General features: G+C 39.3%; 1 protein-coding gene across 6 annotated transcripts in view; it reads right to left on the reverse strand.

Moving 5' to 3' along the window:
• The window catches only part of dnajb2 (DnaJ heat shock protein family (Hsp40) member B2), a 54687-nt gene extending 39907 nt beyond the window's left edge, over nucleotides 1-14780 (reverse strand). For 2 of the 6 annotated variants that reach the window (XM_034018846.3, XM_059031997.1), the window contains exon 1: nucleotides 14543-14778. The gene's annotated coding sequence lies outside the window, so the exon portion shown is untranslated. Of the gene's footprint in view, nucleotides 1-4221; nucleotides 4267-8256; nucleotides 8379-14542 lie in introns of those variants that run through there. The other 4 variants (XM_059031994.1, XM_034018856.3, XM_034018835.3 and 1 more) reach the window with 4 other exon arrangements.
• Between the last annotated feature and the right edge of the window lie 878 nt (nucleotides 14781-15658).

Genomic DNA, 15658 nt, shown 5'->3' on the forward strand with positions numbered 1-15658 from the left:
TTCATAAGGCCCAATTTGATGTGGTGGCATCAGCACCTTCCGGGGGTCCACTAGTGGTTCCCACTTGACGTTGTTCCTCCCCGCAGAGAACTCGGTCCGCTGTGGCCAGTCCCGCCTGTGGTAGTGCGCCTTGGTGTCCCTGCTGTCCCAAAGGCAAAGATAGCAGGGAAACTTGGTAAAACCACCTTGGAGACCCATCAGGAATGCCAGCTTTTTGAAGTCTCCTATGACCTCCCAGCCGTACTCATCATACTTCAAGGCATCCAGCAAGGTCTTGATGCTGTTGTAATCCTCTATGAGGTGCACAGAGTGAGCCAGGGGAAGAGACGGGTACTTGTTACCATTATGGAGCAGCACGGCTTTGAGACTCCTGGATGAGCTGTCAATGAAGAGGAGCCACTCATTCTGGTTACAGGCGATTCCGATTGCCTCGAACAGACTGGTCACATTGAGGCAGAAGCAGAGCCCATCTTGACGGGTGAAGAAGCTGGAAAAAGGTTGGTGACGCTTCCTCTGATCTGCGACTTGCACACTTTCATCCAACAAGTTCCACTGCTTGAGCCTAGACGTCAAAAGCTCGGCATTGGACTTGGTGAGACCAAGATCTCTAATCAAGTCGTTGAGGTCTTTTTGGTTGGGGTAGTATGGGTTTCTCTCCTCAGCTCCACCTCCAACGTCTTCCTCGCTCTGACTTGCTGCTCTCTTCTAAAGACAGCTGCTCTCTCTCCGGAGGAGTGGGTACGGGGAGCTCATGGCAGTGTGGCACCGGGGCGATGGATGAAGGAAGGTCCGGATACGTGATAGCAGGTGCATTCTTGCCAGTCCGACATTTGGAAGGGTCCACCATGCAGAAGTAGCAGTTGCTTGAGTGGTCAGTGGGTTCCCGCCAAATTCTTGGGATAGCGAACTTCATGGCTCTCTTTTCCCCTCTGTACCATCCTACAAAAATACATTTATTTCACCCATGACTAATGTGTAAGAGATTCTCGCAACATTTTTCATATATGATATATTTTTTCAATAACATTGAAAATTGTAAAACATTTTAAAATTAAAAACTTTTACAATTTTAAAAATTAACACATTTTATAACATAAAATTCTGAGCAACAATTGTCCATCTTACCTTCCAGAGTTTTTTTTACAGTGCTCGCAGGTGAAATGAGGTGCCCAGGGTTTGTCTTGATCCCCGACAGGCATGACGAAATATGCCTTGTAGGCCTCACACATCTTAGCAGATGCTTCCACTGAGTACTTTTTCGCTCTTGTCTTGATAAATTGGCCGCAGACATAGCAAAATGCGTCTGCCGGATGCTTGCAGCCTTTGGATCCCATCTCAGAAAAATGCAGATATGTATCCACTTAGGCAGCTGGAACTAAACTGAACTGGTGGGCTTAAGGCCCCTGTATTTATACTACTATTTATATTACTGGAAAGAAAGTTCTAGAAGTTACTCCATGTTTACTCAGCACTGAATCTATCTGGAATGTTCTGGAAAATAGGTACATTTCAAAATATCACTGTCCTGGTCATAAAAGCAAAGTTTGTGGGGAATAATAGCCATTTTCTATACTTTTGAGGCACAAGCAATTAGGAAATAACACTTACTACCCAGGAACAAAAAAAAAAAAAAAATCTGTTACACGGTGTAATCAAATGAACAATTAAGACTGGCAGTAAATATACCAATCCGGTAGACATTCTAGCAATGAAATGCCCATTCAAAGTGTTTCTCTCTGCAGCAGACTCAGTTCACTGGGCTGTGGGGGCTCCCATCCAAGCCCCGCCCACTTTGTCTGATCCTTTATATTATCCTTGAATAGCAGAATATAGCAGAATACTACATTTTAAAGTGCACATTTGTGTCTTTCTACCCACGCATTTTCATATTAAAAGTATTTTTTGTTCTTCCTGTAGATCTTATGTGTATGTACAGTATGTATGTATATAAATCCATGGATGAAGGCTATGATTGCATCCTGAGCCATTCTTTAAAAAAAAAAAAAAAAAAAAAAGGCATAATACTACAGTAGTGACATCACAGTAGTGACATTATATTATATATATATAATTTTGTATACAATAATCTAAGATTCTGCCACTTTTTTTTATTCATACAAATAAGTTCCTCTAAAGTATGTTACATTTTTTTTTTGTATTGCAGGTTTACTAGTTGCATTTTTTTTGTGTACATGCACTTGTGGCAGGGTGCCCCGCCCCTGTGCGTATTTTGTGTTTTATGTTGTATGTAGTGTGTTATTGTTGGTGTATGTATTGGTGCATGGGATATAATGTGGGGTTATGTAGCACAAGTGATTTAAAATGTGTATTTGTATTTAGACACGAGGATGGCACAATCACTTCACATGCAGATTAAAGTGGGTATTTGTATGGAAGCATGGGGAGTAGAAATTAGTTCACGTGCAGATGTACCGAGATTCCAAATGAATGACTGATTAGCAGTCGAGTCTGGGTGTAGCTGCATAAAAGGGTGAGTGCTTCACACACACGGGGATGGGTGTTCGTGAGTGGAGAACGGGAGAAGAAGAAGAAGAAGAAAACAATTGCTACGAGTGCTGGAAGACCATTTATTGTTTATTTGGCCAATGTGCCTTTTTGTTTTGGGTTTTGTTTAAACCTCTTATTTTTGTTAATAAAAGACTGAGAGCCACAGCATCTCAGTTTCGCCCGCAGTTGCTGTGTGTTTTGGTTTCATTTCTGGTCCGACGTCACCCTTAGTCATCCTGTGAACAGCATTATATTAAAATGCTTCAAATGTGCATAATTAATTATAAAACAAAGTTGAGTGTTGGCTATGGAGTGAAATAGCTATCAAAAATCCGTTGGCGCAGAAACACAGTTTGTAACTGTAAAATGGGAAAAAAAAACACAATTACAGTTCTAATTTATACTTACGAAACTCAGTCTACGCTTACAAATCTGCTTTTTGCTCGCTTGCCACTTTTGAGAGTGAAATTCCTATCAAAAATACGAGCGCGCAGAAACGCAGTTTGTAACTGTAAAATGAAAAAATACAACCTCTCAATTTTTTTTTTCACTTACGGTTCTATTCTAGAATATTGTGTTCAGTTCTGGTCACCTCGTTACAAAAAGGATATTGCTGCTCTAGAAAGACTGCAAAGAAGAGCAACCAGAATTATCCCGGGTTTAAAAGGCATGTCGTATGCAGACAGGCTAAACGAATTGAATCTATTCAGTCTTGAACAAAGAAGACTACGCGGCGATCTGATTCAAGCATTCAAAATTCTAAAAGGTATTGACATTGTCGACCCAAGGGACTTTTTTGACCTGAAAAAAGAAACAAGGACCAGGGGTGACAATTGGAGAATTGTGAGGGTCTGGAACCAACTCCCCAGTAATATTGTTCTTATGTTCTTATAAAGTGCGGCTCCATCCTTCGAAGGCCCTTGAGGAAACCTGACAAACAGGAGGGGGGTCAAGGTCTTTGAGATGACCCGACATATGAAGAGGGGTCACCGTCTCCGAGATGACCTGACAAATGAAGAAGCTCGCGAACCAGAAAGAAAACACATTGATTAGTCATATTAACACGTAAAAGCGGTTCCAGCTCTTCAATGGCCCAACATATGCAGTAGGGGGGTTCCGTCGCTGAGGAGACCCGACAAACAGAAGGGGGGCCACCGTCTTTGAGGTGACCCGACATACAAAGAGGCTCGCGAACCGGAAAGAAAACAAAGTTAGTAGATGTTAGAACATATGGAGTGGGGTGTTCCGTCTCTTCAAAAGCCCAACATTATAGAAGGGGGTTCCGTCGCTGAGGAGACCCGACAAACAGGAGAGGGGTCACCGTTCCACCACTTAGGGCCATTACTAAAAATAGTGGCATCAGTACCTGAAAGAGAAGAAGACAAGGAATCATGCATGCTAAAGGAGGGGTGTGACAGGGATGGCTGACGAGGTGACGTCAGGCCAGAAGCAGGAAGGAAAACAAACAAGTACTACAGGGCAAAAGACGTGGCATGCGCCGTTTAAATAAACATAAATAACAAAAATAAAAGGTTTTAACAAAAAAAACACCGCTCACAGAGCAAAATAAAAAAAAATAAAATAAATAAAAAAAAAATCACTGACAAGAAAAACCATATAGGTCAGGCTGGGCTATCGCCTTCACTGTTCCTATATTTTTATTTTTTGTTTATTCTTACACCCCTCTCTCGCTCTCCACTTCCAAACACTCACCCAGAGTGCAGAGAGCTGCAGGCTTTTATGCAGGTGACCATCTCCTGATTAGCAACAATTAAACCGTTAACTCGGGAGATGGTCACCTTCTGCACAAGGTTTTTAATGTGGATGGGGCTTCCTATCCACGCTGCAAAACAATACAAAACATATGGCTCTTTGCTGTCACATTTACAACAGCAACAGCAACAGCAACAGCAACAGCAACTAGAGCTGAGAGCAACTTTATTGCTTCCAAGCAGTTATTGTAAAATTTAAGCGCATTGGTTATTATAGACGAAGAGTTATCATCACAACTGTGCTGTGTTAATTTTGGCACAAATATTGGAATTATTGGTTTGTAGCCAATTTAAATTTGATTTGGATGCACACAAAATTCTAAACAGTATGCAGTCATATACTTTGAAAATAATGCATATAAGAGGCTAACATTGTTCTAAATTCAAAATCGCTCTGTTTGAGTTTGTGTGCGTGTGTGCATGTGGTGACCTATTCTTAATTTTGCAATATAAAATAAAGTCTACAGCATGTATTGGTTCTTTTATATTTTAATGCCACTATCATTTAATGTGCATTTTTAAAGCAATAGCCTGGCTATCAGGGGTGCCTGGCAAATACACAATTCACCATATTTAAATTGTCACCAAACCGCTACTAGGACATAACATGTGCACGATTCATGAGTAACACCACTCGAATCCTATGCCGAGGAATTATAAACAGGACAGAGGAGAGAAGAAGCTGGAACAGAACCCAGAGAGGACAGTACTGGTTCTTGTATATTTTAATCCCACTATCATTTAATGTGCATTCGTAAAGCAAGAGAAAGTGATAATAGTGTAACGACTGGCTATCTGGGGTGCTTGGCTTCGTTGCCACATATTCAGAATTTGTGATTGTTGTTTTATCAGTTTAGTCTTAATAATTATAACTATCACTGTAGTTATGAAATAAAAAAAAAAGACGCTGTATCAGTAAAATGAGTAGTGCATTTTTTTTTTGTCTCTGTTCAGCTACGACAGCGTTGTAAAAAAAAAAAAAAAAAAAAAAAAAGTGATTACAGAACATTTTTGTACAGCCCGAGAAGACGGTAATTTTTTTTCAAATTCTTTGTGTGTATCAGTATTGCCTGCATGTCCACGAGGTTATAAGTAAACAAAAGCATTACGGCTGAGAAGTTGGTAAGCTCGAATTATACTGAAATGTCCGCTTCTTGGGGGGGATTCTCCATGAATAACTTTACAGTTACAACGCTATTTTATAGAGCAAGCGATTGTGAAGCGTTCTGTCTATACATTTGATTACCAAAAATAAATATTTCAATGAAAGATACGGCCCCAAAGTCACCCCCCTCCCCCCTTCTCACACGCATCTTTTAAATGGATTACACACAAGGTTTCATTTCAACAGATTCAGGATTTGTGACTGTGTTTGACCACAGTTCAGTCGTAAAAATAATTATATAATGATTTTTAAGCAAACTATATTCATGTGACTTGTAAAGCTGATGTTTTATGCATTTAATGTTTCGATTGTGTTAGTTTAAAAAGCATAGTGCAGGTTTATTTTTTTTCACGTGGATGCAGTTGCAACAGTTCTTAAAAAAATGTTTTCTTAGTTTACAGTATGTGTCTGTATACTGTACTATGTGTATGTCTAAATATAATCCTTTCCATTGTAAGTTACATGTGTTAGTAAAACTACCAGCAAAAAATGGCTGCTTTAGGAATTTTTTTTCTTACCTTGCTGAGTTTTCCATGTAAACAGTTAGTGGTGGTAATGTGTCATTTCAGGGTAAATCTGGGCAAACTGGCATGTCACCCATATTGATTGGCTCATGGCGGTCATGTTTGTTGATGTAGGAACTTTTTCCTGACTAATTTTTTGAGGACAGTACAAAGATAACGTATAACCAAGATTCACATCAATCAGCCAAAGGGCTCATGAGGAGTTGTTGTTTAAGCGTTTCATGCAAAATCCAACATAGCTGCCACACCATGTGACCGATCCATTTTTCCTTAAGTAGAATCAATCGTGGACATGAGCGCACTATGTACACATTTTTTCACAGCTGTACTATTTACCATTCATGAGAAGAAGACTTTTGAATATTGTCCAAACTTTTCATTAAATCCAAGATGGCTGCCACGCCATGTGACCAAAGGCCGCCATATTGACCACGACACAACATCATCGTCCTCTACATCCGTGTCAAATTTTGTGCATTTTGGTGCAGCTGATAAGAAGTTATACGCAGTTTTATAGCCAGTTGCATATGTTGATGATGTCATGCAGCATGGATGCCATGATTTTCACAGTAGCAACTTCCCTTGAACAAGCGTAACAGATGACCATACTGAGATGTTTTATTCCAATTTTTGTTTCAATCGGATAAGCGGTTTCAGAGAAGAAGATGTTTGAATTTTGATGATTTTATATTTATGGTAATTTTGTCATTAATCAATGTGGTTGCCAAACCACAGAACCAATCAGCTTCATATTAACAACAGTTAATCATGGACTATCCCTCAACATGTATAGCAATTTTCAGAACTCTGCAGTAAGCGGTTTCCGATACATAGGCGTTTTAACAAATTCTGCAAAATCCAATATGGCTGCCGAACCATGTGACTTGTGCAAATTTGCTGAATATCACCGACTATCATCCATACGCATCTACCAGTGTACCGAATTTCGTGAGTTTTTGAGCATGTTTTGGCAGAAAAAAATAAATAAATCCTAACAAAAACAATAGGCTTCCCCAGCCTACAGTTTGGAAGCACAGCAACAACAACAAATAATAATAATAAACCACACAGGGCGGAGGGGTACCCCGTTCTAAAAATAAACATTGTCATGTACAGGGCTCCTTGCCCTGTCACAGGTGAAGCGGAGCCGGTGGTGACCCTAGGAGAAATAAAAGAAACAGCTCTCCCAGGCAAAGCGGCGCAGCAGGCAACCCCAGGTGATCCAGACATGGCATCCCTGAGCGTGTGTGGCATCCCCGGGCAAGGCAGAGCTGACGACCCCAGGGCGACGGCGGCAGCGGATCTTCGGGAGGGGAGCCCTTGGCCATGAAGGCAGCAGCGGGAGCTCCACTTCTCCCCCTGTTGAAGGAATCAGGACTAGCTGGGGTTGACCCTCTTCGTGGCTGCTGTGGTCAGGCGGTTTTCCCTCGTGCTCCGCCCAGCCGCATATGCAGGGGCTGCTGAGGACCGCCAGCATCCTGTCCTGGTCCTTCTAGTGGTGCAGGGAGAGGCAGCTGCTTCTCTCCCTCTGGCAGTGGTGGAGACAGAGGCAGCTCCTCCCGGCAGCTGCTGTACCCCTCTTCTGTGAGGGGGCAGTTAAATGGGGAAATGCCCCCACTTCCCACAGATGCAGCAACAGTATTGCACGCCCATGCTGTGGAGGAGGGCTTCCCAGCCAACCTCCTCCTGTGGCTGTGGCTCTGGTTCCACCTCCTCTTCCTGAGGTGGGGAGTGGTAGTAGTCGGGCGACATGTGCCTGACCTTGCCAACTTCAAAGCACCACTCCTCTCCCCTCAAGCAATTTAGGCAGACCTCCACTGGGGCAGAGACGCGATGGGGCTTGCGACCAGCCCCGCGTCGCTGCTTCCTTCCCATTTTCAATAATTCAGAAAAGAAAAGAATATATAAAAATAAAAATAAAAAATAAGCACTTGCAGTACCTACTCTGGCCTGTGTCTAGGAGGCGCTGGTGATCCCACGATGAGCACCATGTGTGACAGGGATGGCTGTAGTGGTGACATCAGGCCAGATGCAGGAAGGAAAACAAACAAGTACTGTAGGGCAAAAGACACGGCGCTGGCCGTTTAACAAAAGTAACAAAAATAAAATAAAAGGTTTTAACAAAAAAACACTACTCACAGAGCAAAATAAAAATGATAAACAAAAACAAATCACGAACATGAAAAACCATATAGGTCAGGCTGGGCTATTGCCTTCACTGTTCCTATATTTTTATTTTTTGTTGGTTCTTACACTCCTCTCTTGCTCTCCACTTCCGAACACTCACCCAGAGTGCAGAGAGCTGCAGGCTTTTATGCAGGTGACCATTTCCCGATTAGCAACAATTAACTGGTGAGATGGTAACCTTCTGCACAAGGTTTTTAATGTGGATGGGTCTTCCTATCCACGCTGTAAAACAATAACAAAACAAACGGCTGTTCATCGTCACATTTAATAAAACACGGCTACGCCGTCATATATACAAATAATAAATCATAATAATCATAATCAATAATACACAAAACAAATACAAAATAATAAAAAATCGCACAGGGGCTCCTCGACCTGTTACAAGGGGTTTGGCCGGGGGTCCCCTCTGACTTGCGTAGAACCCTCCTCTATGAGGTAAATGAAGCGACACAAAGGGTTAGAAAAAGTGGAATTACTAACCCCCCAAAGGATGTACCCCCAGCTGCCCGCTGAAGACGTTTCTGAGAAGAAAAAAAAAAAAGAGAGAACCACCAATGCATATAGAAAAAGAGAGAAAACATTTAACACAAAAAGAAAGAAAATGCTTAACGTGACACAGAAGTTAGTAACTGTATCCTACTGACTGTGAAGACCCTCCGCACAGTGGAAAGGAAAAAAACCCTTTCATTTTTATTTATTTTCTTTTTTAGGAGGAAACCTTTTGTGGCCCAGGCGGATAGGTCGTACCCACTGTGGACATACTAGCAATAGATGGGCAGTTGCTATTTCGGCTGGAGAAGAACGAATGTAAGCTTCGACTGCTGGTGAGGTGCAGTGTCCCATATTTTTTATTAGATGCTGGTTAATCTTTGCTCTTGCTGCTGAAGTGGCTGCCCCGATTCTGAATGAATGAGGAGTGTGGAATTGCGAGGGAAGACCTGCTCTGGAAATCAAAGTGGAGAGCCGAGAACAAAATCAATGTTTTGAGACAACAGACCCGCTTGCATTGATGAATAGGGGGTCGGAAGGAGATTTGGGCTTACGTCCTGTAATGTATTTCAGCATGGAAGGATATGGGGCATAGTGGATATTTATTTATTTATTTATTTATTTATTTATTTTACAATGGACCGCTTTGAATTGAAGAACAAAGGGTCAGAGGATGAAATGATCTTGTGTTCTGCGATGTACTTCAGTATGGAAGTGTAGGGGCACAGAAGAGAGTTGATTTTTGAAAGCTGAATACATTGTCCTTACTGCAGCTGATCCGTTTTTGAAATTCGAAGGAATAGGATGAAATAGGAATCTTGAATGAGGTTCAGGTCACTGCAGCGGATACCTAGAGTAGGAAAGCAGTGCGTGTTTCTTGATCTGAAAGTTCTGAATAAGGGAACGAATATAGTCGAGTTTAGATATAGTGGGCTTGCTTAAAACATCCAGTGCCAGTATGATTCCTAGAAATTACAGAGGCTAAACAGATTATTTCCATCACTGGATCTTAAGAGATTAAAAGTATTTGCGAACGGGAAACATGGCAAACAAGGAGAGGTAGATGATGGCTCTTAAAGATCCCACGCAGGCGAAGACGAACAGCTGGAATGGAGTGTAGTGTTGAAGGAACGGATATCGCATAAATCTGATTTTGGACTCCAGATAAGTAGACTTTGATAGTGAAAGAGTCCTTGGAATGAATAAAAAGTGAGAATCCAATCTTGATTGAAAGGGGTTGAGGATCCATTTTAGTTCAGAAATTGTTGAGAAAAGTACTCCGGCTGGTGGTGTAGGATGATCTAGTTGTAGGGTGAGAGTAGATGCCATGTATCCCAGGCTGAATCCAGGAGATTACTAAGGAGAGATTTAATTGAATAGATGATCTGATTGCAAAGCTTCCAGAGGCGTTGGATGAGCTGCAGACTTTATGATGGAATCTGGATATCTGTATCTGAGCTAACGCACCGGCCATGTTACTATGAGTATTGGGAAAGTGGTGTCTTGAATAAAAAGGATTGGAAACTGAAATCCGTATTAGACGACAGAGAAGTTGCATGAGCAGGGACAAAGAGGACCGGTCAAGAGGGCTGAAGAGAGATACATTATACAAATGTTGGGGCAGATTGATACAAAGTGTGCGGTGGAATGTTTCCCTGCAGGCGTTCGCTCTGAGGTTGCTGCAAGACGTAGATTTGCTGCAAAACCTGTTTAACTGATCGGGAACAGTCTATGAATGCATTATCCCTCGTGAGGCAAGAGGCTGCTTTCAATTATATTAATAGTAGTTCAATGTCTGCTGGCACCTCCAAACATTAATTAATAACCTTTTAAAGTAAACATTTCAAACCAAGCTCCAGGTAATTATTATTTGATTAGAAGGGCTATCCTACACAAGGATATAAATACTGTAGCTCAGTGGCACTCAATTCCATTCTCTGGTGGGCCAGACAAAGCAATGTCCAAACCTTGGGGGGCCAGAGGCAGCTCAAGAGGTGCGTAGTGGTGGGGGGTTGTTTAAATGGTCATGAAAATCTGACTATCCAATCACACTTTACAAACAGTAACAAAACGTTGTAACACTGCACTTGCACCAATCAGCTAATACATCTCAGAAATAACTACTTAATGACACAGTGTTTGATCGCCATTAATAATAAAAATATTAAGCAAATATAATTTCCTGACCAGTATTCAAACGACATCTTGCAAACAAATTATACAAATCTCACTGTACTGCTATTAAAACATCATGTTATTAATTAATTTGATTAAATCTAGAAAATGTTCTGACAATTACTGCGCAGCAAGCATTCAAGTTAACTAATGAAAGCACTTATGTTGTATAAGCATCTTATTAAGCGCCTGATTAAAAGTGTAGCACAGTGTCTAAATATGCATGTTCTAGCTCCAATGTGTTTAAATGTAAATGAAAAGTTTCTAAATTATATACATGGCATGACAGTAAACTGAGGGGAAAATAAACTTAAGTGCACATCTACCGTGCCATCTTTGAGAGGCGTGCTGCAGGTGCATTTCCTACTGTTGCCAAACAGGTTTTTTTAAGCCCAAATAAAAGATCTTTGACAGGCTCGGTAAAGGAAATATAGACATGTGCACTTAAGTTTTTTCATGTATTTCTATAATAAAACCAAACTGTTTCACATATTAAAACATACAGCAGCCCTGCTCAACTTCCCAAGACCTTCTACAATAAACTGGAGACAAACATCTGGTGTTTTGGAAGATTTAAAAAAACAAAAATGTTATTGCTCTGACAACAGGTCAAACGTAAGAGGTAATCAATCATATAACTTGATACAATACCTAAGCTAAAGTACATTACTAACATATTTAAGTTAAATTAATACAAAAACTACTTTCACTTTCCTGTTCCAATCACATGCTGCACAATTCCCAGCTAAATCTTACAAAATTAAAGCAATTTCCAGTACTATTTATCCTAAAATAATATTTAAAACTGTACTACTCCTGAATAGGTTGTGGCTTTACTTTGCTCCACTGAATTAACTATAAAGCAGAGGATGTCAAACTTAAAATGATACACTTTTCATGTGTGTATTTCAGGCAGAAACAGTACATAAGAATACATCGCTTTTTTTCTTTCATTTCTTTTTTTTATCCCTGCCATTGTAGTTTCTTCACAATAAACAAAGTGGCAAATGACACATTTTCATAAAGTTATAGCATTACTGGGGTTTACTTTTTTTTTTTTAAATCGGTGCATGCAAGTGAAAACTGTCAAATTTAACTTAAACTCTTCAAAAAATAGTTATGCTGACAGGTAGGGCAGACGATCTGAGAACAGGTAAGGTGACAGGTGAGGATGAAGGGCTGAGAGCAGGTAAGGTGACAATAAGGGAAATGGTCAGCAAAGACACTCTAAAACCAGTTTGAGTACAGGAAACAAGATGAGTCCACACACAAATATTGCAGCATGTAGTTGATTTTTTTTATTCAGTGAATTTATAAATTGGAAGAAGCTAAAGGGAGGAGGTCCAGCACATGGTTCAAAATTTGCCTATGCAGCATACATACTGCCCATTTCTTGAAAAACGATTAATATCTCTGTTTTTTAGTCAGTAAAACCACAGAAAAAATTGCATTACCAGTTCCTTCAACTTTTGAGAGTCAACAATTAAACAGTCTTGTTTAATGCCCTGAGAAGGGGACAGTTCCCAGTCACAGGCTTCTGGAGATTTCCTCCTGCTATACAGGGGGTTTTGTCATCCCCCCCCCCCCCCCACACTGTATTTTCTACAGTGACTTAACAGTGATACAACCCATATTATTTCCTAATCTGTTTGGGTCTCTACATTACATTTCACCCCCCTTTTACTGAATTACAATCCTTAGATTTTTTTCAGAAATGGGCAGTATGTATGCTGCATAGGCGAACTTTGCCTGTTTTCAGATCCCTGCTCCATACTAAAAGCCAGCAACATTTACAAGAAGATAAATCTGATAAAAAAACATTATTTTCCCCTATGTATCTTTTTCACATTTCACTTGCTTTTTATTGAATTGCAATCCATACATTTTTTCAGAAATTGCTAATATGTATGCTCCATTAGCCTACTGTATTTTAAACACATTTTATTCAGGCAGTTATGTGTGATATATTTAAGAAAAAGTAATTATTTTGATTATTTCTGAGCAGACGAGAAAGTATTATTTTTTTTTAATTGTTAATATTATATTCATATAGCCAAGCTACTTGTAAGTATTCTACTGTTTAATGTACGAGTGCATGGTCTTATTTTGAAGTTAATGTGCGCTGCTCTACCGGAAGTTGCTTATTGTTGCCAGCAACTGTTGCTAGCGTCTCCACACACTTCTTTGGCTTCACTCAGCCTCCTCAAATGAGGACAGTCACGCATGAGAGGGTTAAGCTAGCTAAGTTAAAATAGTTGTATTGCCACACATTTAAGTTAATTTTTTTAATTGCCAAATAATTGTACAGGATTAATATTCCACCTTCCTATGTTAAAGCCAGGTTTCTAGATGTGGAGAGATAAAACATTTAACGGAGAAAACAAAATAACACAAACTTTTTCGCCAAATAAAACGATCAATTACAAAAAAAAACGATTTTGACGGAGCTCTGTTTTTTTTTTTGTTTTGGCTTATTTCGTGTAAGACGCGTTACCAAGCAAAATAATAAATAAAAAAAAATCCTAGCTGGCTCTCGTTGGTCAATGTATGGTATGATTGACAGAGGAACCAGCCAATGGTATAAGCACATAGTTGTAGTGCTCATTCTTGGGAAATTGTAGCCTATTTTGGACGTTGTGTTATATTGTTGTATAATCATACAATGGAAAAAAAATAAATGTATACAATTTATCAAAAAAATGGGTTTACCAAACAACAGAAGCTAAATCTCTGTAGCTTAATTTCCAAGTTTTCATTGGAAGGTTTGTTATTTAATTAAAACACAGGTTTTATTGTTTTACATTTTAAAGGAATTAGCTGTGGTGACCTGTATCGTTTATTGATTCCTGTGTAGTGTGATGTGAGAGAGATGTCTTGCTTATAGCCGCTGTTCGGCCTTTACACTACAGACATCACGGAAAATACTAGCATTCATTCTTCTGGGAACGTGGAAACATTGCTTATTTAAGATCCTTTACAGATATATGTTCTTTTGTTAGAGTCAATATAGAAAGACGTCTACAAAACTAATGATATTTTTACTATAACGTTGTTATTGAGTTATGCATTAGAAAACAGACTCTTTACTACTTAAGTAAAAATACATATTTTTAACTGGGTTAATTAGTGGATTTGTTGTGGTATTCAAAGTGTTTCTGTTAGGCATTAATTATACAAGAGTTGTGCAGCAACAATCTTCTTTTGCTGCCTCAGTTCTTAAACATAAATAAACCACTAACATTTTCAAAAACATAACTGTATACTCTTCATATTTTGAACGATACATGTTTAAAATGCATCTCGGTAGCATTTTCTGACGTTACACCGGGACTGTCAATCACGTTCCGTCTCGATTCTAGATAATTCCCAGTATACTACTGGGGAACACGGGGTTGGGTACTCAGTATAACATACACTAGTTCAGATCACTAGCCTATACTAAACACATTTAACAACAGCTTGAAACATACAGCACTTTGTAAAACTGAAAGTAAAGACTTTTAAAAGATAACATATCTTAAACGATGTAAAAACGACCTTTCTATACAGCATACAACTAACTTCACTTACGGTAGCTGAATCTGAAAACAGACTGCACAATCCTGGTATGTAAGCGTTTAAAAATAGAAAGCTGGGAAGTTATTTTGGTTGACACATGCAATTGTGCCGTAATGAAAGACATTGGTTTCATCACAATTTAAAACAAAACTAATACTTACTTTTTTGTCACCAGCTTGTCCTGAGCGCTATCGAAGTGGATAAAGTTATCTGGAATTTTTTGATGGTGTAGTCCAATTATATATACGCTTAATGTTTGGTAAACTGGTCTGCTCTCTAGTCCAGGCTGGGCACGCTACACCTTAAAATAATCTATGCCTATCTGCAACTCCGTCTGCTCGCCGTCTCATTCGCTGTTGCATTCCCGTCCCAACTAGTAGTAGCGCTATGTCACTGCAACCACACCGCGTCACAATCAGCTGAGAGAGAAACGTCCAGAAAATACCAGGCATAGCTTTTGTTTTGAAACGTCATTAATCCCGGCCCACACCGCTCCCACACGTGCCTTTTTTATTTTTTATTTTTTTTTATCGTAGCTGCATTGATTGGTTGAAAGTTAAAATACAGTAATGGGTATAACTAAACTGATACACTATGTGTCTTTATTATTATTATTTATATTGCAAGCCCTTTTTAACATTTAATCCTCCATTTCTGGTATCAACAATTCTATTACTGTTCTGGTAATGCTTTGTTGATATTAGTAATAATAGTTTTGATATCAACGATTCTCAATAGTCTTTTATATATATATATATATATATATATATATATATATATATATATATATATATATATATATATTCTATATAAAACATACTAGGCCTACATTTTATTTATATATCAGAAATACAATTTTTGATATCAGAAATATAATTTTTGAAATTAAAAAAAAGTAGCCCATCATAGTTTATTCTTATAAACTTAATCAGACCCTGCCTCCATTACAATGGACGTCACATGGCAGCTTGTATTTTTTTGCTTTTTGTAACAGTTAACACCACTTGAACCCTCAAGTCCATTTGATTGGACGTTTAACAGCCAATCGAATGGCAGTATAGCTCTGCTTGTTGTCATTTGAAAAAAAATCCACCACATTGAAGAGAGGCATGGCAGGACTTTACCCCACACGCCAAAGTAAGGAACATTTTCAACAGTTTTAGTCACATTTATAGATATTTGTGCATGTAATATCTGCCAGAACACATTTAAATAAAAATAACAAAACATACGGCTTCGACATCACATTTATAAATACATAAATAATAATAATAATA

This window comes from Acipenser ruthenus, chromosome 10 (genome assembly GCF_902713425.1).
Source record: "Acipenser ruthenus chromosome 10, fAciRut3.2 maternal haplotype, whole genome shotgun sequence".
Classification (NCBI taxonomy): domain Eukaryota; kingdom Metazoa; phylum Chordata; class Actinopteri; order Acipenseriformes; family Acipenseridae; genus Acipenser; species Acipenser ruthenus.